At 36.3% G+C, this 23,370-nt stretch overlaps 1 protein-coding gene across 10 annotated transcripts in view; it reads right to left on the bottom strand.

Annotated features, from left to right (window-relative positions):
- Positions 1–23,005, bottom strand: part of LOC118181547 (uncharacterized) — a 422,387-nt gene extending 399,382 nt beyond the window's left edge. For 7 of the 10 annotated variants that reach the window (XM_085817685.1, XM_085817689.1, XM_085817683.1 and 4 more), the window contains exon 1: positions 22,876–23,005. The gene's annotated coding sequence lies outside the window, so the exon portion shown is untranslated. The remainder of the gene's footprint in view (positions 1–22,875) is intronic. The other 3 variants (XM_085817688.1, XM_085817684.1, XM_085817690.1) reach the window with 1 other exon arrangement.
- Positions 23,006–23,370: the final 365 nt, after the last annotated feature.

Genomic DNA, 23,370 nt, shown 5'->3' with positions numbered 1-23,370 from the left:
TCATAACAAATTTATTATATTGGATAGCAAAAGATAAACCATATCCAAAATAAGTCCAGAGTCCAATGTTAGGTTCGGTTTATTTTAGACCGCCTGACAATATCATGCACATACTAGCAACGAGCTTTAAAGTATATATATATATATATATACACACAAGGTGTGTTCGAAAAGTTCGGTGAATTTTACCATAAAAAAAGGAAATAAGAGAAACAAGCAAAATAGCTTTACTGGCCTTCAAAGTATTCGCCATTAGCAAAGCCATTAGTCATTACACTTTTGACATCGGGTGTACAATTGTTGGAAACTGTCTGCAAACGTTTCTTTCGGTATGGTTCGAAGCAACGTTGTCACACGTTTTTGGATCTCAGTAATGTCGGAAAAGTGTTGGCCTTTCAAAACTCTTTTGAGGCGGGGAAACAGGAAGAAGTCCGCGGGAGCCAGATCTGGAGAATATGGAGGGTGATCCAAAACTGGAACCTGGTGCCTGGCGAGGAATTGGGTTACACGGATCGCAGTGTGCGGCCGGACGTTGTCATGAAGCAGATTCCACTGTCCATTCCGGTACTGTGGCCGAATCCGGCGTATGCGTAGCAGCAGCTGTTTCAAAACCCCCTCGTAGTATTCCGCATTGAAGGTTGTAGCCGCGGGTACAAATTCACGATGGATCAAACCCTGACTGTCGAAAAAGACGATCAACAACGTCTTGATACTGGATTGTGTCAAACGACGTTTTTTGGGAGAGGGTGACGACGTTGAACACCATGCCATGGATTGCCGCTTCGTCTCCGTATCGTATTGATAGCACCACGACTCATCCCCTGTAATTATTGTTTTACATGAATTGCGGATTCCGGTCACACATGTCGATAAAATCTCCAGAGGTTTCCATCCGGTATTGCTTTTGCTCATCTGACAGCGAGTGCGGTACAAACCGGGCGCATATCTTACGTTTATGCAAATGTTTGTGCACAATAGTGCTCACACTGTCTAGGCTTATCTGCAATTCGCCAGCTATCATTCTTAAAGATAGTCGTCGATCTGCCGCAAGCATCCACCGAACTCGTTCCACATTGTCTGGAGTTGTGCTTGTTGTAGGGCGCCCCGACCGCGGCTCATCTTTGACATCCTCCTTTCCGTCTGTAAAGCGTTTAAATCACTCATAAACACACTTTTTACTCACTGCTTCCTGACCGTAAACTTTCACTAACATGTCATGTGTCTCCGTCGCCGTTTTGCCTAACTTGAAGCAAAACTTTATGTCTATGCGTTGCTCCATGTCACACTGACAATCTTTCTCACACTGACTGTGTTAAACTGCTCATAGCGTGCGCTTCCTCTTGTCTGTCGTAAAATGGCGGTTAGATGGCTCTAGATGATATTTCTCTCACTGCGTCTGCGTGAGTGCAAGATCCTAACCGGCGCGATTTTTTAATTATAAGACTCACCGAACTTTTCGAACACACCTTGTATATTTATATATATATATATATATATATATATATATATATATTAGTATCACTTCCGATTGACTCGTTTGGTGTAAATAGAATATAAACTTTGTATCTCGGTGTTAATTATAACCACTATTCATTTTTTATTATTCAATTCTCCCATACAAAAGACAATGGTAACTATATGTGTTCATGTACACATACGTTCTCGTGTTTTTGATCTGATGATATCATACTGATGATTGCATATTCTCTGGTCATAGAATGTTTCGGATTCACAAATCAATAACTTAACAATCACAAACTTTTTAAAAACAGCATATCTTTAGAATTCCTGATTTAGAGTGTTAAATATTGTCACACATTCCTTTCTATACTTTATATATTTTACATTTGCTATATTATTTCTTAAAATATATACATAGAGATAATATTTGGAGGCAACATTATTTTTATTTGAAAAATGATTTGACATAAAAGTGAAAGTGCATTGCATCTTTCTCCTATCTCCTGCTTCAAAATAAACTAACGTTTCTACAAGCTTATATATTCAATATGAACGTATTCTCGTTACATTTAAGTATAATCCGAGAACGCAGTTAATGCTTCTAAATGTAATATGTTGTTGTTGTTCTCAATCACATACCTGTTTTAGATATCAAATTAGATAAGTTTTTGACTGTCTCATTGTATTATATTTTTATGAAAGACTGTTCGGAGCTTAATATACCCCTTCTGTTTTTAGCAGTTTTAGCCATAATCTAATATGTTGTTCCCATTGATATAAAAGTCTTACATAAAAGTTATAAGGTATTTCTCCCGCCTTCGTTGTGTAGTGGTCTGAACACTCAGCGCGTAATTGAGAGGTCCGCAGTTCGATTCCCGGCGAAGGCGTTGCCTGTTTTTCATCTTTCCTGCCTCCAATTAAAATACCTAATGTCTCTACAGTGGTACCCGAACTGAAAGTGTGTTGGATGCTGATTCTCCTCACCCAGAATTTGGCGATTGGGTCCCCTAAAAAAACCCAGTTGCCCTTTAAAAGGGGGATTATATAAGTTATTTCACCCAGCTTCTTAGGGAGCCCTCGTGATGTAGTGGTCTGTACGCTCAGCGCGTAATTGAGAGAGAGCCAATGATTCTGAGTAGCACGCGTTCGCCTTCTCAGGCTACTGTCTCTCTTAAGCTATAATACGCTCGGCCGTTTTTTAGGCCCTTGATAGCTTCGCCGTTAATTAGCGTTAAGGGGCCAACTCTTTTAGAATTTTGATAGCTTCGGCTATATATTTTTAGTTAAGATTAGTTAAGTTTTAATTCTGAGTTTTCTGAGTTCAAGCCCGAGTGGAAGCTTTATTGTAACTCCCAGAAGGAGTTCTGTTAAACTTTATTGGGATAATAAAGGGTAATTTAACCCTTCTTAAGTTTGGTTCTCTCTCTCATGCACTCAATGGATTATTCGCTTATCAGTTCCTAAGATTCCTCAACTTTACCTATAGATTAAAACACTTAGAAATCTTATAAAGTAATACTAAAATTGAGAAGATTTGAATTATTCTTTAATACAATGTTTAAATAAAAACTGTTATAATTACTGGGTTTAAAATTAGCTACCAGTTCCGGTTGAACGTTCAATACTATTAAGAGCTTACTACAAAGTACCGCTTCCGCTAAACGAATTTTATCCGAAATCGAATCAACTTTTTATAAGTATGTAAAAAAATTAAACATGAAAAATGAAACTTTTTGGAAATTTTATTTAAAAGTTAACGTGGACGAAATCATCGTCAAGCACATACCCACAGGTACCAGCCTTAAGTAAAATCGCGTTGTGGGAACCATAAATCATGCTTATTCACCGAAACCTCAAAGTTTGGATCGAAAATATTAACCCCATTACCTAAGTATATAGGTTGACGGCAGTTAAATAAGTATAGAATGAGTATCAAGCCGCCCAGACGGTATAGAGGTTAGGGGAGCCTGACTGCGATACCGAAAACCCCGGGTTCGAATACCGCGGAAGGCATTTGGATGTAAAACTGTCTGTTCCTTTATACGAGGTAATGGTGGCAGTCTATTATGTGCCTCCATAATAAAATGGCCACCACGTTAAGAGTGGCCAATGCCGTTATAAGCAAGTGCCCGCCATTAGGAGGAGAAAAAAGAAAAGAAGTGTAAAATTTTGAAATGGATCTTACTTTTCTACAGAAATAAATACTAAATACAAGAATTTATTAAAGCTTCGCTTCTAAATTCTGCATAAAGTTAAAAATATACCGTCAAAAACAGAATATTATCATGCAAATTAGTTTGATACTAACAATCGTAATTATTACTTAATTATAGCATGGAAAAGGCATTTAGGATTCCTTTTCAGTTTTCTTTAATGGCTCGCAAAATTAATATCGTAGAGTTCCTCACTTTCTAAATGCTAAGTTACAGTTCAACGTGAAGAATCTTAAGAACTGATAGTCGAATAATTGTTTAAGTTCGTGTAACAAGAAACAACAAGATGGAAGGATAAATAACCCTTTATTATTCAAATAAGATTTAACAGAACTCCGTCTTGGAGTGTGCAATAAAAGCCAACTCTTGAGCTTGAACTTAAGAGGCTAAGAATTAAACTAAAACTAATCTAAACTAAAGAGATATAGCCGACGCTATCAAGATTTTAACCGAGTTGGCCCCTTAACGCTAATCGACTGCGAAGCTATCAAGAGCCTAAAGTACGGACGAGCGTAGTAATAGCTTACGACAGAGTAGCCTAAAAAGGCGGAGGCGCGCAGACAGACTATCCGGTAACTCTCTCGCTAAGACCGAAGAACTTCGCAGTTAAATGCCGCTCTTCCTCATTACGTATTCAGACGTCATTCTAAAACTACGTTCTAGCCGGAAGTAGTAAGTTGAAGTTAAGAATCGACAGGAAAGTAACTTTAACTGGAAATTTAACTGTTAATAAAATTAACATAATCTTTACAATGTAAAATAAAACTCAAAGAATTTAACAGAAATTGCAGCTATTCTAATACAACAATCAAAGAAATAAATATTTTTTAGGTTATTTTTAAAAGTAAACGCTCTGCATTTTATTCTTACAAATCATATTATGCAAGTTTATGTAGTCGATATTTATGATAAATGAAACCCAAGTTCATCTTAAGATAGATGACCTTTTAGCATTAGTAGCTTTAACATGAATAAAAATAGTTCACTCCATTGAGTTTTCCTATGTTTTTTGCCAAGCGTGAGATAAATGTTATTCAGATCATTTTACAAAACTTCCAAAAAAACAATCTAGTTTTCTTCACATAAACCGATCTTCGTCGTTTACTCTACTATATTAAATTTTATACTTCTCTGACAACCCGACTGAGATATTTAAAATATAGGCTGCAACTCCATTTGCGGCTCTACGTGACATGACACAAATTTGTATTTCGAGACCGTACTTGCAGATATTTCGCAGGAGTGCACAAAACGGATTTCTGCCTGATATTTACGTAATCTATATTTTGAGTGAAAGATATAATCTGAATTTTTGTCACCTACAAAAATTTTGATTTCTAAAAGCTTCGCTACTAATGTGTAATGGTGTTGCTCTTCGATCTTCTCAAAACGTACTCTCAGTGTAAAGAGTTAATAACGTTTAACGGTTCTCCACACAGCTTTCCGTAAAATTACAGTTCCAGTAAATTTACTACTGCAATGAAAAAGTACTTTTGGAGATTTAAGTCATCTGTATATGGAGAAGCTCTCTTTTAGTAAACGTGTTTGAATTACAGAATTTCTCCTAATTTAGATTTGAGCTTTGGTTACCGAAATTGTCTTAAATATTTCAAATTAATACCAATAATTAAAGTTTTTTAAAATTTTAAGTGAAGCTATATAAACCGCCTACCGCCCAGCTGGTGTGATGGTTAGTGACTGATACGCCGCCGCATGGACCTCCGACCTAGGGTTCTACACCAATCAGAATTATGTCCATGCGACGGAAAAAGAATCTACCATCCACCACCGGCGGCATTCACTGAATCAATGATAATAATATTACAATGCTACAATATATTGACAATGTCATCTTTACAATAATTGTTACATAATACTCCGTATGAAAAATAAATATACAAACAATTAATCATTACATTGTCATGGATAGGATCTATGTTGTGGAGAGTGGAGCTTATATATTAACCAGTTTCTAAACCTATGTCTTCTTCAATACGTCATAACTTCATATTCTTATCAGTTACACACCTAATGATTTGTGTGTCCGTATTATGGTTGCAGTTATCCACAGAGTAGGCCAGTCACATCAGTTCAGGCAGTTGATAGTTCCATAGCCCAAAGTAATTGATGATGTGTAGTTCTATGTTCATATAAACTGGATTCTAAGTTAAATTTTGATAAATTCGAATTACACTTTTGTTAAGTTCATTGCTCACATAAATACTACTTGTCCCCTGATACATCCTTATGTCCCCTTATACATCATAACTTCGTGTCCTTAACAGTTTGCACACCTCATTATGTGTGTCCATAGCAATTTACACACTATGTCGCAATTATCCACAAAGCAATCACGAAATTGCAGTTGAGAAGTTCATTGTAATACTACATTATTTTACTATTATCCACAGAAGCAAATACTTTGTAAATAATAAATTGGCTCCCAGATGATAAAAAAAGAAGGAAAGAAAACTAATTCTTAAATTTTTTCAATAGAGTTCTAAATTGTTCAGAACTACAGTTTTGTTATACAATTCCAGTCTATACATTAACTGGCATTCCAACAATATAAAGCACATATTGCAAAAAATGCTATTATTTATTACATTTATCTAATTGTTTATAAAAAGGCTACAATAATACACAATTTCTTCAAAGGTATTAAAACGTCTAATGCAAAACAAGAACTAATTCCCAATTACAATAGACATAAAATACATAATTATTCAGTACATAGTATTTGCCAATCATTATACCATAAAAATACACGTTTCAAATGCTGCAACTAATTTTTCATTACAGTTAGAATATTTACCAATCAATCATACTACAAATGTAATGGTTATTGACTGAAACGCCGTCGCATGGACCTCCGACCTAAGGTTCTACACCAATCAGAGTTATGCCCATGCGACGGAAAAGAATCTACCATCCACCGCCGGCGGCATGTGATTGTCGTAGCGAGGGGTCCAGTTTTGAGTCCTGGAGTAGGCATGGTTATAACTGACCATCCCTTAATAGGTGGCAATAGTGGCCACCTGTTTGGTGCTTATAATGAAATGGCTATCATTCCGGCCCTTGTAGTGTCTCAAGGCTACTGGCTATTAAATAAAGTACACGACCATTAAAAAACATAAGCCGCATGGAACCAAATGTCCAGATGACCACCGCCGGCCGACGTGTTCTTGAAGGAGGACATTGGTGCCTAATTACACTGATTTATTTCGAGGAACCGGACGCTTGTGAAATTGTTCATATTTTATTTCACTTGTTATTTCACTTGTTTTGCAGCTGCCAATAGCTTTTTAAATCAAAAACATTCTCAGTTCGTTTAAGTGTTTGATATACTTATACAACTTTAAAGCAATAAAATAATTTATTCTCCAATGTGTGGAGCCGAGAATCTTTATTGAAAATTTACAGTGACCTGTAAGGACGTAATAAAGTGTTATTTGTTTCGTCGGCAAGACTTCTGCGTAAAATCTCTACAAGGACCCAGCGTGTCTACTGTCTAAAAGGAAATGTCCAAGTTTTATGCAAAAAGGGTTTTGTTTTTGCTGTCTCAGATCATCAAATACTGTATTACAAACTCCATAGCAAATACTATGTTACTAAGAAGGGTTTCAGAAACAATGGCAGACTTAATAATTGAAAACGAATTGTGTCATTTAGAGAATTGGCCGAGGGAAACATGCTTGATACTTAAAATACATTATTACAAAGGTCTTTCAATTTGTCCTTGTGAGATATAAATATCTTCATCTGGAAGTCCTTTTAACATATAAAACTGTAAGGATCTTAAGTTTTACTAACGTTTATTTTATTTTAAATCTTTACTATCACTTCTTATTTTCTACTTCCGGCCAGAATTATAAGCGTTAAGGTTTTTATGCAAAGTTTGTCTGGCGAACGCCAAGTATTTAAGTTGTGACCTTTTGCCAAGCGAGAGAGAGGAAGCAGTGAGTCAAAGCAGGCCGCTTACCTCAGAAGTTACTTAGTTGCTGTTTGCCTTCCGGGCCAGAGGTTTTAATCCTCTTGATAAATTTAAACGTATTGTAGTGTTCACAGTCTCTGTACTACATACGCTTCCTGTTGATATAAGGCCAATCTTCCACGTTTATTAGTTTAAAGTTAAATTAGAGTTTAGTTTTATTTTTATACTTTTACGTTAGACCCCAAGTGGCGGGTCAGTGTATTCCGAAGTACGGAAGTTATTGTATATAGAGAAAAATAAAGGGTTTTGTATACCCTTCATGTGTATCCTGTCTACTTACCACAATTAGTGAACATAGCTTTAGTAAGCTCTCTGTTCCGAGTCAGGTCCTTGTATGTTCCCGAAGAAGGTTAGAAGGAACATTGACCCTGATAGTGGCGCCCAACGAAGAAGAATAACCATGGCCGAGTTTCAAGAAGAACCTGTGCTGCCTGCAGAAACGGCTCAGAATCCAGAAATGCCAGCTGCCGCTCTGGAAGGATTTGGTTACATCGTCCAGACCATGCGCGCTTCGATGAAACCAGAAGCAACGTTTAATGGAAACTCACCGGTAACCAGTTTTTTGGAAAAATTGGATGACCACTTCATGCTCTACCCCGTGCACGAGTTTCAAAAAGTTACCTTAGCTACCAGCGCTTTGAGGGGCCAAGCGCTTAACTGGTTCAAATGTATAGGCAGAAGTCTCTTGGGTCAAGCAGGAAGTCCCACCTATACTTACGAAAATTTCAAGACTGCCCTATTAAAAGCCTTTCCTGTTGTAAGGGATCGTGCGAAATTAGAAACGGAACTTTTCAGTATATATCAACAAAGAATCGAAAACCTCTCGAGCTTTATTTTAAGAAAAATTCACGTTTTCAAGCTCTTGTATGGAAACCGTCCGGATCCTGAAATAATTCAAGTGATTTTGCCGAGGTTACTGCCCCAAGTGCAAGACTTTATTGAATTAAGAAATCCGACTACACTGGAAATGTTATTTGAGCTAGCAATCCAGTTTGAAAGTAGAAGAACGGCGGACGTCGAAAGAAGACGCCAATATCAACAGCGAAACCAATTTGGTACGCCAAGACTACAGCAAACTCAAGCATACGGCTACGGAGAAAAAGCGAATCAGTGGGCAAGGAAACCCGAGCATTCAAAAACAGCCGGCGAAAGTCGACAGTTCAATAGCAACCCAGGAAAAAAGTCTCAAGGCCAGGGGAAAAAGAAGGAAAGCACGGAAAGGAAAAATAATTTAAACTAAAACGGATTTCTGCTGACGAGAGGGTGCGGAAATCCGAAGGCCACGAAAACCCCTCTTCCTACAAGTTAAATACAGTAATGGTGAAAAATTTGACTCTTCCGAAGATTGAAGTCTTGGTGAATAATATCCCAGCCACCGCACTCCTGGATACCGGCGCGCAGTGTTCCTGTGTGGCAGAAGAGTTTTTTAGGAAGTATTTTCGCAAATACCGCATATATAATACGGATAATACGACAGTGTTAGCGGCGCAAGGAGAACAATGTAAGTGCGTAGGTAAAGTACCTTTGTATATCCGTATCAAGGACGAACAAGTAAAGGTGATGTTTTTTATAGTAAAGAATCTGCAAGCACATTTAATTTTAGGAATAGATTTTCTTTCAGAAGCACAAGCTACGCTGGATTATAATGAAGCGTCCCTTAAGCTGACAATGAAACCAGTTCGTACTGAAAAGGCTGAACCGCCGATGGTAAATCTTGACCACCTGCCTAATGACGAACAAGATAGAATCCGACAAGTGGTAAGTGAATTTGCTTCGTTATTTAGTGATATTCCAGGATTTACTCAGGTTACTAACCATAGTATTGACACCGGAGATGCAATGCCAGTTCGCCAAAAACCATACCGGTATGATAAGAATAAGGAAAAAATTGTAGAATGGCACATTACCGATATGCTACGTATCATAACGCCCATCTCAAGTAGTTATGCTAGCCCGGTGATTTTATGTAAGAAAAATAATGACTATCCTTTGGAGCATCCAAAAAGGTGGAGATTCGCTATTGATTACCGTAAATTAAATTCCATAACGAAATATCCAGTATATCCGTTACCGATCATAGAAGAAATTTTAAGGAACATAAAATCAACCAAATTTATGACGACTTTAGACTTAACGACTGGTTATTTTCAAATAGGGGTGAGGCCTGAGGACGTGCCTAAGACTGCTTTTATAACCAAGTCTGGCACTTATGCATTTTTGCGTATGCCGTTTGGCCTTTCAGGCACCCCGGCAACATTTCAGCGATGCATGGACATTGTGTTAAGACCTGTTCTTGGAAAGTCCACATTTATCTATTTAGACGATATCATTATTACTAGTGATAATCTGGACCAACATGTACAGGATTTAAGGCAGGTGTTTTCATTATTAAATGAGGCCGGTCTAAAAGTTAATGTCGAAAAGTGCAAATTTGCAGCCCCTTAATTAAAATATTTAGGTTACAAAATATCTCAGAAAGGAATCGAGACAGACGAATCAAAAATAATCGCTGTGCAAAAGTATCCGCCGCCAAACACGGCGAAGAAGCTCTCTTCTTTTCTAGGACTTTGTTCACATTATAGGTCCTTTATAAAAGATTTTGCGGCTATCGCTGAGCCATTGTTAAAATTAAAAAGGAAAAAGTCAAGATTCTCGTGGACGGCAGAAGCCAATAGTGCTTTCGAAAAATTAAAACAAGCATTAACGCAAGGCCCTGTGTTGAAATTTCCTGAAAAGGATGAGAATTTAGAAATTTCAGCGGATGCTTCGGATTATGCGGTAGGAGCGGTACTTTCGCAAAATCAGCAGCCCGTGGCATTTTTTAGCCGAACTTTAAATCAAACACAAAGAAACTATTCCGCGACCGAGAGAGAGGCACTTGCAGTTCTGTTAGCAGTGCGAAAGTTCCGAGTCTATTTTGGAAAGGCGCCGATAACAGTATACTCTGATCATGCGGCGGTAACTAGATTGTTCTCAGGGAAAAATTTATCCCCAAGTTTAATAAGATGGGCACTCAAGCTGCAAGAATATAATCTGGTAATCAAGCATACCCCTGGAAAGGGAAATATCGTAGCAGATGCCCTATCAAGAATTAAAATAGATGAACAAGGCAATACCGTAAAGATGGCAATGCTCACAGCATGTACAATAAATTCCCGAGAAACTGTAATAACCGAATTGGGTAAGGATCCTGAGTTTGGAAGTATTTATGAGTATTTGAAGGATCCTGAAAATTTTAGCCACCAAGATATTGTGGCGATAAGAAATAGGGCGGCCCATTACGAACTAATAGATGGTCTATTATTCTATACAAAAACTACGAATTCCAACAACGAATTTCGACCTGTTATTCCAGCTAGTCTTAGATTAAATATCCTGCAGGAGCTCCATGACAGCCCTTTAGCTTCTCATGCTGGTATTCGAAAAACTATCCAACGCGTACGCGAGGCAGTCTACTTTCCTGAACTGCAAAAGCTAACAAGGGCGTATGTCCAGTCCTGCCCAACATGTCAAGCAGTTAATTATATTAATTTCCGCCCGGCCAGGTTTCTAAATAGTATTAAATCCGAATTTCCAAATGAAATAATTGGCATCGATTTATTGGGCCCTTTCCCAAAAAGTCAGTTAAATAAAAGTCGCTATCTCCTTGTTATGGTTGATCATTTTAGTAAATGGACCGAAATTGTTCCCTTAAAACGAGCCTCCGCGAAATTAGTTACTGATTCTATTTTAAATAAATATATTTTAAAATACGGGGCGCCCCTAAAAGTTATATCGGATAATGGTCCTCAATTTGTAAGTAATATATTTGAAGACATGTGCCAAAAACTGGGCGTACATCATTTAAAAATGGTCCCGTATCGGCCGCAATCAAATATAGCGGAACGGGTCAACAGAAATATAGTGAAAATTATCCGTAGTTATGTTAAAAATTTTCATAAAAGCTGGGATAACTATGTCAATGAATTTGCTTTCGCCCTTAGGACCGCAAAACATGATACAACGGGCAAAACTCCTGCTGAGTTATTTCTAGGCAGAAAGATTATAACACCGTTAGATAAATTATTTTATGTGCAACAAAGAGCCCCAGAATTTAAAATGGGTGATATAGAAAAACTAATAAAAGAAGCAAAAAAGAATACGGAAGTAGCACAAAGAAAACAGAAGCTATATTAGGATTTGAAACGACGGGGAGTAACTTATAAAGTAGGGGATGAAGTTTTAAAAATTAAGCATTCACTTTCTTCAGCACCAAAAGACAAAACTGCCAAATTTTTTCCACGATTTGAAGGACCATATGTTATAGAAAAAATAACTCACGCTGTTGTAGTGTTAAAAGCCAGAAATGGTGAAACCTGTTCCGCAAACATTGATCAAATCAAGCCCTACTTCGATCGTAATAAAATGCAAATCTTTTCAGATCTTTTGCAGGATCCGGCACGGCAGACACCGCAGGTACAAGCTCCAGAGGTGGAAAAACGACAAGTACAAGGGCAAGCCAATGAGAGACAGAAGCAAGTGAAAAGAAAATTGCCCCGCGGAAAAATTGAAGGTAACAAGAAAAAGAAGCCGTTCCACCGTCCAGAAAAGAGAGTTCACGAACACCCCCAGAATGAAGAAGGGAGAAGGACGACGTATGTGAAGAGAACCAGGAGAAATGACGGCAACTATAACCCGGCTTTAAAACGGAAGATCTACTCATCCGACAGAACTCTCCGCAGCAAAAGTCGCCGAACTGCGGAAGGGCCATCAGCGGCGGAGGAAAAGTTACAAGGAAAATTTGAACGGCCAACAACGAGGTCCAAGCAGGAACACGACAGAAGTTTCCCGGTTCCGCCAAGACCTGCTGCCATCAAACGGCCAAGACCACAAGCAGAGGAGAAAAGGAAGGTATTCAAGGGTGGCCGAACTGGTGAAAAAAGGAAGCTTCCAGAGGAAAGCACTAAAGGGCGAGCCCGTACAAGAAGGAGGATAAATCAAACTACTATCTGCAGTACCTTTAAAGACTGGGCCCAGAAAAGGATGTCCGAATATTACAAAGATAAGTAAAATTTTATGTTACTTTGCTAACTTAAGTTAATCTTTCATTCTTACTGCAAGTGGCAGATTTCAAGAAGTTTTACCTCATGCGAGGTCTACCTTTATCGCCAAAAGGGCGAGAAATGAGTTGTGACCGATTTTCTTATTATGTTTTTCAATTACTCGCGCGTAAAACTAAAGTTGATGTATAATAGCATTGTGTAAAGACTTAAATATTGAAAAAAGTTATTGTATAAATTTTATTTAAAACATTCTAGCAAGAAAGAAGTTTTAGTCTGAAAGACGTTTTGAAATGTATTATTTTAATGTAGAAAGAATTGGCACTTGCTTTGAAAAGAATAGAAGTTAACAATGTACTACTAATGTATGTTTTCAAATGTGTAAAAATTAACGGCATGTTGATATGTTATGTTATTTTAAATGCTAAGAAATACCGTGATATGGTAAAAGTGAAAGTAATGTTAAAAATTTGTTATTCGTGTGACTGTAAAGACTAAATCATGGCGAATATGTGTTAGAGGTTGAATGATGTAGTTAGGCTCTCTGACGCTACACTTTAGTGTTAGCCACTTTTAGAATAGTACCTCAGGGTTTAGAGTTGAAATTAGGGTGTGTTAAGAGGTCTCGTTATGTTGAATTTTAACACGTTAGTGTTTTGATTGTAGGAGGAAGTGTGGCACACGTAGACAGAAAAACATTCGTGTTTGGTGTTCTTTTACAACACATGTCAGAGAGCACGGGGAGAGATAATTAAAATAGTCATGAATGAAATAAGAATGTTTAGAGAAGTATAACTGTATATGTTACTTGCCATTTCATTGTGTAACATTTCATTAAACTAGTTTTCCTTCCAGATCTCTGGAAGGAACCAGAATTGAATAAAAGCTCCTGTTTAGATGCAGTACAGATGAAAAAAGATTGTTGTATATCCTGGGAGCTGCTATTGTAACAAATTTCTTTCTTTTAAATTTCTAGTTGCTAGCGAAGTGTGTTTGTAAAAGATTGGCCTCGCGTTAGATTCTAGAGCTAAAAGTTTTCAACAAGGTCGTTTTAGACCTCAGTTTCAAACTAATTAACTCTGGCGGGAAGTATGTAAGGATCTTAAGTTTTACTAACGTTTATTTTATTTTAAATCTTTACTATCACTTCTTATTTTCTACTTCCGGCCAGAATTATAAGCGTTAAGGTTTTTATGCAAAGTTTGTCTGGCGAACGCCAAGTATTTAAGTTGTGGCCTTTTGCCAAGCGAGAGAGAGGAAGCAGTGAGTCAAAGCAGGCCGCTTACCTCAGAAGTTACTTAGTTGCTGTTTGCCTTCCGGGCCAGAGGTTTTAATCCTCTTGATAAATTTAAACGTATTGTAGTGTTCACAGTCTCTGTACTACATACGCTTCCTGTTATTATAAGGCCAATCTTACACGTGTGTAATTCTAAAGTTAAATTAGAGTTTAGTTTTATTTTTATACTTTTACGTTAGACCCCAAGTGGCGGGTCAGTGTATTCCGAAGTACGGAAGTTATTGTATATAGAGAAAAATAAAGGGTTTTGTATACCCTTCATGTGTATCCTGTCTACTTACCGCAATTAGTGAACATAGCTTTAGTAAGCTCTCTGTTCCGAGTCAGGTCCTTGTATGTTCCCGAAGAAGGTTAGAAGGAACATTGACCCTGATAAAACAACATTGAGAAAATTGTCATTGTAGGATTTTAAAACTACAGATTCTCTTGGGAAGAAATTGCAACTTATGCCAAGGCGAAAATAATGTTTTTAAATAACGCAATTGCAAGAAAGTAGGATTATCACGTGTTCGCTTTTGTCTTTGCATTCTATTTCTGAACAAACCATTCAACTTCGTTATGAAGCACTTCAGACATGGATGAAAGTTTTGAATTTATTCTCGAGGAAAACGAAAGGCGTGCCATAAAATCGACCAACTTCTCAAATTAGAATGAAACTAAAAGGACTTGCTTAGGTGTCTGACAGAACTGAAGTTCAACAACACTTATTGCCTATGCTGCTATAAAAGATATCGGAACTTTGTCTAAAAAAAATTCATCAAATGTTTCCGACGATCACAAACCAGATGAAGCGAGAAAAATCAATAATCTGAAACAATTTTCCGAAAATTAAAGAACAACACCTATTACCGGAATACAATGTTTACTTTCATGGTTGGAAGGCCAAACGTCGGAACTCAGTTCGGGCGTGGTGAGTTCTGAGTATTTTTTATTTGAAACTTGGAAGTTGACAAAGAGCTATACTGAAAAATACATAGTTGGAATTACTGACGTCGATATTTAAAGCGTGAATTTTCAACGCTAAAATGGGAACAAACGATGTCACTATATAGATCTCAGATATTACAATATTACTTAGACTGGCAAAGCTATTTTAGGCTGTACCGGTTAATAAATAATTAAAAAGCCCCTTTCGATATTTTTCACTGTACCCTGATATGCAGGTTCCTACTACAGTTTGACTATCACAATATGTGCAGCTCATATCAATTTTCATGTACACAAAAATAACGGTAAGATGGGAAATCATATTAAAACCATATTAACAATTGCCTTTGCGCCAATTTATAATATTAGAAGCTTAAGGTAATTTTAGCGAGCACGGAGTATATTTGTGTGCAATTAGTTTGGCTGGAACCTTTATGCTATAAACAAAATCATACTTTAAGCAAATAATTATCAAAAACTGAATACTTTATTCATAAAAAATATTTTTTTTTTCTTGTAGAGATCATATAAGTTTCATATTAAGATGCAATGCACTCAACGGTTACACTAAAAATCATTAAGATATTATAACATATGAAATTTTACGCACTGAAAGTTAAAGGGGCCTTTATGTAATACGTGATGCTTGGATTCTTGGATTTTTCCACAAGACCACTTAAAGTAAACATCAATTACAGATTGATTAGAACATTATTTCGAATCGCCACTAGACAAGTGGTTAAAAGTCACAAAACGCTGGAATTCATTACTAGTTTAAATTAAACGAACTAACTGAATGATGACTTTATGGTTTTCCTCATGTGCGGTATAAATACAGTAATTTTATAGTATACAGTAATAATTTAATAATTTTATAATTACAGTAATATTATAGTATACAGTAATATATAATAAATACAGTAATAATTTAATTAAAAATTCTTCCATAAAGGCATTCCTCACATTAGGAAGATATCTCTGCAGTGCACGTCCATAACGAAAAATCAAATTCAACTTAAAATGTTGTAGAGGCATTAGGTTTTCAGACGTTGAAAATTTGAAAAATGTGCAATGCCCTCGCTGGGGCTAGAACTTCGACCTCTCGAATACGCGCCTAGTGTGCTACCGTTGCACTACGAAGGCATGCTGGAAGGAGGAAGAAAATTCCTTATATACTCCCCCCTTTTAAAGGGCGACTGGGAATTAGGGGACTCCATCGCCAAATCCTGGTGCTGAGGAATTATTGTCCACCATATTTTAGTTCGCGGGCCATTGTAAACACATTAGATATTTTTGAAGCAGGAGAGATGAAAAATATACGATGCCCTCTCGGGATTCGAACCTGGACCTCTCGAATACCCCCCGAGTGTACTACCGTTACTCCACGAAGGCATGCTGGAAGGAGGAAGAACGTTACTATTGTACAAATACAAAATTAAATTCCAAACTTTAGTTTAATTTCACATTATCATAAGCTGTTTCACGTTTTAAAAAAATAAAAAGGAATTTTAACCGTATTAAATACTGTAAGATTTGAAACCTTTTAAATAAAAAGCTGAAGTAAAAAAAGTAAGCCATAATGATGCTTTTCTCTCTGATTGTTGGTTAGTGAGCAACACTCTCTAACAAATACCCAATCTTTTGAAGTTTGAGCTAGAAGCACGAAAGACTGTTGATAATGATACATTTTAAGAAATAATAGAACCCCGAATGCATAATTCCAACAGTGCTGATCTTGAAATTCTAGATCAAATGAGTTAATTATTGTAAATTATATATGTGGCATATAATTCATTCTAAGTATATGATAAGACTATTTAGCATGTATCAAAAGATGGAACTGTTAATATTCTGAAATTAACGACTAACGGTGTTTGATTGCTTACTAATAACAGGTCCATTTGTTGGATGTGAGATATAGTTCTCTGTGGTCATTAATCCACCCTCCACATGAGACAGCTTTGCTTCAATGCTACAAATCATAATGAAATCAGCCACCATTGAAAGAGAACTCTTAATGAATTCAGAGCTCTTGTTTCGGACAGAATGTAATATTATATCAATTTCTCGAGTATACGTTTTAATTATAAAGCTTAGTTTTATAAATGAATGGAACTGTATTTCATGAAATGTGCCTCTTTCTTAGCTGCAACGAAACTTAATGTAAATTAAAAATGGAGGAGTTAAGAATTCAGGTAAACTCCCGTTTCAAGAGAATTTGCTTCACCCCATTTTGCTTTTTAAGAAAGATCTAATTTAATACGTTTTCCAATAAACGAAAAAAATCTAGATATATCTTTCGCTTTTACAGAAAAGGTGAAACGAGAAGCATCATTTAGCGTTTGTTTTAGTACTAGAAAGGCATGGTTTTCAAATATAGTATGGACTTAAAATAGATTTATAGTATATTTTGCGATTTATAGTGAAGAACTTTGTGTATACAAAATACATTAGTCGTATCCCTTCAGCATGCTATTTTACTTCAATATTGTTATTAGTCAGAGCACACGACAAAATTTCGATATTTGAAGCTGGGTAAATGAGCAGGAATAACAGGGCAAATATTACATTCATAGACACAAATGATAATAAAATATTAATAAATAATTTTGATCCCTCTACATTAAGCCGTGACCGCTACAGATTTTTCAGCGACTTAGTTTAATGCTTCAGCGTCACTGCAAGTCTTCTAGTGTCTTTCCTTTTTCTTCCTTTTTTTAAATTATCAGAAAATTAAATTGCTGGGTACGTATGTAGCTTACAATTTTTAAGCAATTAGAGCTTAATGCATAATTAGTATAAGAATGTGGAGACGTTAGTTATTTTTGAAGCAGGAATACATGAAAAATTACCAATGCCCTCGCCGAGACTCGAACTCGGAGCTCTCGAATACGCGCCGAGTGTGCTAACCATTAGACCACGAAGGCATGCTGGAAGGAGGGAGAAAATACCGTATAAGCCTTCTATTTTTAGCCTTATGGCCTGCTTTCTAGGCCAGCTGGGCAGGAGTATTTGGTTTTCTCATACCGTATAAACCTACAATTAAAGTTAGTTGGCATGCTTACTCTTCGAGGCACATATAAAACGTTAAATACTGTTGTAGAGACATTAGGATTATTTTTACGATTCCAGAGAGATGAAAAATGAGCAATCGCCTTCGCTGGGAGTCGAACCACGGACCTCTGAAATACCGGCTCAGTTTGCTGACCACTACACCACGTAGGCACGCTAGGAAGGCAGGATAAATACCTTATACTATTTACATATTCTCCCATACTCTGAGTTGTGATAGTTTTCAGAAAATTATTCACATTATTTGACGAATCTTTGCAAGAGGAGATACAAATCCAGTTACAATATTATGCGATTTAAGGTCTGTAGTCATTATTCCTCGAATAGCCTGGCAATAAAATTAAGTAAGAAAAATTAAATAAAATATGATGCAATCTTTATCAGTGAATTCTGTTATAAAGCATTGTAAGATAAAGAAATGGTATAAAGTTAATTAAAAGTTTTGTGATATTGTTAAGAAAAGGGTAATAAATATCTATAAATCAAAAACAAATAACAAGTATTCTGTAAAATTATAAATGAAATAAGGGAAAATAAAAATGCAAATGTGTCAAAAAACCTAGAACTGAAAGCTTCTCAATAGAAAATATATTTTACAATTATTCAAGAAAAAGAAAAGATTAGTTTCCAAGCAAATACGTCCATTATAAATCAGTACTTATTGTTTCTAAGATGATGTTACCTGCCATTGGTTACTGTAACTGCAAGCCCGCCAGCGGCCTGAAGACTGGCAGTTTGGTTCGAGGTTCGAATGCCGCGAACGGGCTGGCTTCATGGCCGATTTCATGGTTGTAACGTGCATATGAACCAATTTCCCTTAGAAAGTCCTCCACGAAGGCATCCTTAGGCAAATACCCCTCGAGGCTTTGCAGCAATTAACCAAACTAACTGTAATTGCAGTCCCGTTGCGGAAACATACGAGTATATACTGGAACGCTTTGATAAGATAAACAGGCAGTGTGTTTCACCTTATTCATACACATCTTATCCAGGTATTTTAGTTTTAAGACTAGCTATTATGACAATCAATGTAAAGGGTTATTGCTTTAGAAGGTACCATACTGAACATTTGTCACTCACAGAAAAACGATCCAGATGTTAATTCTGTCAGGAATATATGATAAATTTTGCAGTGTTTCTAAAAATGTCATGTTTGATGTGTTTTCTAGCTCATGTCTATCATATATTTGGCTAACTTCTTTGAAAGTCTTTATTAAATAATAAAATGGATAGTAACACTGGAATCTCAGATTATTTTGCTGAACTTAATGACTTACGAGTGGTACTAAAAATATAATAAAAACGTGTTTTCTTTTTGCTCATATAATGTGTTTTACATTTCTTATTCAATTTATGTTAGTTTTACTCGCTGTTTCTTTTTTCCATACAACTATGGTAAAGTGATTATAATTTCTTGCTTATCTCATTGTCTTTCTAGAGATTATACTTGACCTAAATTTTTGTGAAGAGTTGAAGTGTGAAATAAATAATTATTTCTGAAACCGAATTATCCTTTTCCTTTATTCTCGTGGCAAAATGGGTTTGCACATCTGGAAGTTCTGAATCCGATTCCAGGTTAGAGCGACATTTGTTATCAGGTAAGCAGGTGCTCATCTAACTTCCTGCATTACAGTTATCATTGGAATTAAAAATGGTGAAACTTAAATTGTCGTCGAATGAATTTGATCTGAAGGATTTTTCTCCAGTCTTTTTAATGGGAAATGAATGTAAGGAAACAAAGGATTTCTCATAATGTGCTGTTTGAACGCAATGGGTGGCACAACGGTCTGATAATGCAGATGTCCCTTTTGGTGTCCAAATATAATCAGTAAAACCATTTTTTCTTTCCTACAGTATTACGAAAACCGGTAGGTCATCTTTAAAATATTTTAGCGCTAATCAGTATATAGTTATAGGTTAGAGTTTAAGTTATAGATAAGAGTATGGGGGACACAAGCGATGTACCATAAGTCAACTAGTAATGCCTTTCCATATTAAATAGCTCTTGCAAGTTTTGTAAGAATTAAAGAAAGGTTGAGGAAATGAACAACTAAAGCTTTGCAAAAGATTTAGAGTTTACATGTTATAGTACATCGTACAATCCCACTGTAGACCCGGCATCCAGTTATAATATATTTCTCCCGCCTTCTTAACATGCCTTCGTAGTGTAGTGGTCAGCACACTGGGCGCATATTCCAGAGGTCCGTGGTTCAATTCTCTGCGATTAGATAAGGATGGACGTGGCACTAAACCAATTAACCATAATGGTAAAGGGGTGGTGCCCACGTCCTCCGTCACTAAACTAAACTAACTAATATCTCCCGCTTCCAAAAAATCTAATGTCTCTACAGTGGCGCCCGAACTAAAAAGGTGGTAGATGATGATTCTCCACACCCAATATTTGGTGATCGGGTTCCCTAAAATCCCCAGTCGCCCTTTAAAAGGGGGTGTATGTAAGGTATTTCTCCCGCCTTCTTAGCATGCCTTCGTAGTGTAGTGGTCAGCACACTGAGCGCGTATTTACAGAGGTCCGTGGCTCGATTCTCGGCGAGGGCGTTACTCATTTTTCATGACTCCTGCTTTAAAAATAACCTAATGACTCCACACAATATTTATTAAAAATAATGATTTGCGACATACAGAGCTTGCAAATCAGTTTCAGTACAATTTGAAATTTACAAATTAAATTGAACATCTCTTTTAGTGCAACAAAAATAACAAATAAACACAATAAATAACAGAAAATATAATAAGTACTGAGAAACAAAGTTATAATGAACTGCAATAATAATGCTAAAGAGGTATCCAAGAAGTATTAAAAATATAAAAGGTTATTACAGTTTAATAAGTTGAAAGGCGGAATCCTTTTGAACATATTAACAGGATGTAAAAGTTCACTAAATTTATGCAGCATGGGAACTTGTACTTGACAAAGGTCTGGGCCGTAGGAAGAGAGTCGTTGCATAATTTTTTGAAACTTCGGAGGCTTATGTTTATCTTTAATTAGAAACCTTTGGAATGCCAGGAGATCAGTTTGTGGGGCTTTTATATGATTATTCTCAGTTAAGGGGCATGAGAAAGTATAAAGGTCAGGAGCTTCCTGTCCCTCACATATGCAGATGTCGGATATAGCTTATTTTTAAAGTAGAACTTTGGTGGTTATGATACTCCACTTGATACCTGTTATAGCGATTTCTAGCACCGAGAATCCTGTGATAGTGCATGTACTCAAGTTGAATATTAAATTAACAAGTTGTGGATATGAAATTCTGTACTGCTGGGTCCCCGGACATAAGGGAATAAACGGCACTGAGCTGGCGGACATCGCAGCGAAATCTGCTTTTGAAATGTCCGGCCGCCTCATCACTTTTAGAAATAGAGATATATGTTGTGTCATCAAGGAGAAGATGAGAAAAAAAATGGCAGAAACTTTCGGACATTCAAATTGATAACAAGTTGAGAAGGGTGACACCTAAAATAGAGCATTGGGATACTACTGGGAATCTTACGGAAGTTCTTTTGACTCGCCTTAGAATTGGTCACACTAGAGTGACACATAACTAACTTCCTTCTGAAAACTGAGAACGAGCCTGTTTGTGCAAATTGTGATGTTTGTTTCTCAGTGTATCACATTTTAATTGAATGTCCATATTTTAATAGTCTTCGTGAGAAGTATTTTAATAGCTGCGACCTGCCTCTCGACCGTTTAATCGGAAGAGAAGTCAATACCAATTTGTTTCATTACCTGAAAGAAACAGGTTTCTATTATTTAATTTGATTTTTGTCTTGAGATTTTATGTTAGAATTTTAATGAATCAGATGGTTTAGGATTTTATATCTACACTGCATATCTCATTATCTGAATCATAATCAGCATTTTCATCCCACCCTTTCAACATCTTTTTACTTGCCTCGATTTTAAAAGTATGCTGTTATCTTCAGACATTTTTTTATTTAAAATTCGTACTTTAGTTTGTATGTTGAAGAACGAATCTTGAGTTTGGCGCATACGGATTTTAGAGCTTTGCGCCATAAATCTACTACCACCACCAGCATGCAACATGTACTGTTAAGAAAAGGCAATGGGACATTTGAAAATTTCACATTTATGCGTTTAGTTTTAAACTATTTGTCTAGATTATTATTTCATTAGACATTAATTTTAAATGGGGTATATAATTGTGTCTATGTTATTAGAAAAACATGATATATAGGCGTTACACGAAAAATTATAAATTTTAAAGTTAAAAATCATGGTACTTTATGTGAAAAATGCTAAGAGGTTACAACAGAAAAACTTTTTTTATGCGCTCCTTTCTGTAAAGATGGATATCTCACAATATGAGATACAAAATGGGTTTAAATGTATCTCGCAGTAGAAGAACTCAAGAGGAAATCAAATCATCGTCACATACATCATCAAAGGTAAACTGTAACAACATACGTACTTTAAGAAGTTATCTTATTATTTTCTCCTTCAAAAATGCTACAAATATTTAAAAATCATTCCGTAAATTTTAAATTTATATTTTTGATTCTGGGATAGGTGTGAAATACCGAAGCATTCAAAATTCAATAGGGTTTAAAGAGTGAAAATTTTCTTTCTGTGCATTTAGGATATCATTAAGTAATCATAAAGTAGCCTGGGTATCATTAAATAATGATTAAAAATAAAATACCGATAATTATAACTTTCTCTTGTTAAGTTTCTAAATATTATACTTTCATTTGTGTTTAATGCACCTGCAACTTAATACAGTTTGTCGCATTATCCATTTAAATTTTATTTTGAAATTTACATTAAGTGGATATTATTCAGTCCCGTACATGAGGGTAGGCGAAAAAAAACTTTCCATAAAAGATTTTACTTACAGCCTGTTGCGTCACAGACGGCCGAAAGAAAACAGAATGTCACGTGAGCTGTCCGTTGGCATGGCGACCTCACTAACAGCCCCAAGGGAAAACGCCTCGTGCGGGATGCTATCCTCTCGATGGTTTACACGACACTGAGCTCAACGTGAGGGTATTTTGGATGATGGAAATTTGGGGTTGCCAACAGCTAGAATTCATGCTCGCCAAAATGTCGTTAAACCGCCAAGATGGACATTTCAGGGTGTATCGAATTTTCCGTTAAGGGCCGTGATGCCGATAAAAAGCAGTAGCTGGGGTAAGTTCATATTCTCTTTTGATACTTATACAGGAATATTGATTTCAAATAAGTAAATTAATTATATTTATTACGCTTGCTTCTTTTTAGATATAACAATAATAATTATTTGATTAAAAAAAACCTTTTTTGAAGATTGCATTGGGATCAAAACATCCTACTTACGTGTAAAGAAATACAATTAAATTTCCTTCTAAGAA

Source organism: Stegodyphus dumicola, chromosome 5, assembly GCF_044657685.1.
Source record: "Stegodyphus dumicola isolate Sdum_Otavi_A_Nest chromosome 5, ASM4465768v1".
NCBI lineage: Eukaryota > Metazoa > Arthropoda > Arachnida > Araneae > Eresidae > Stegodyphus > Stegodyphus dumicola.
The sequence above is the reverse complement of the archived record's forward strand: the minus strand, read 5'-3'. Positions and strand labels throughout refer to the sequence as shown.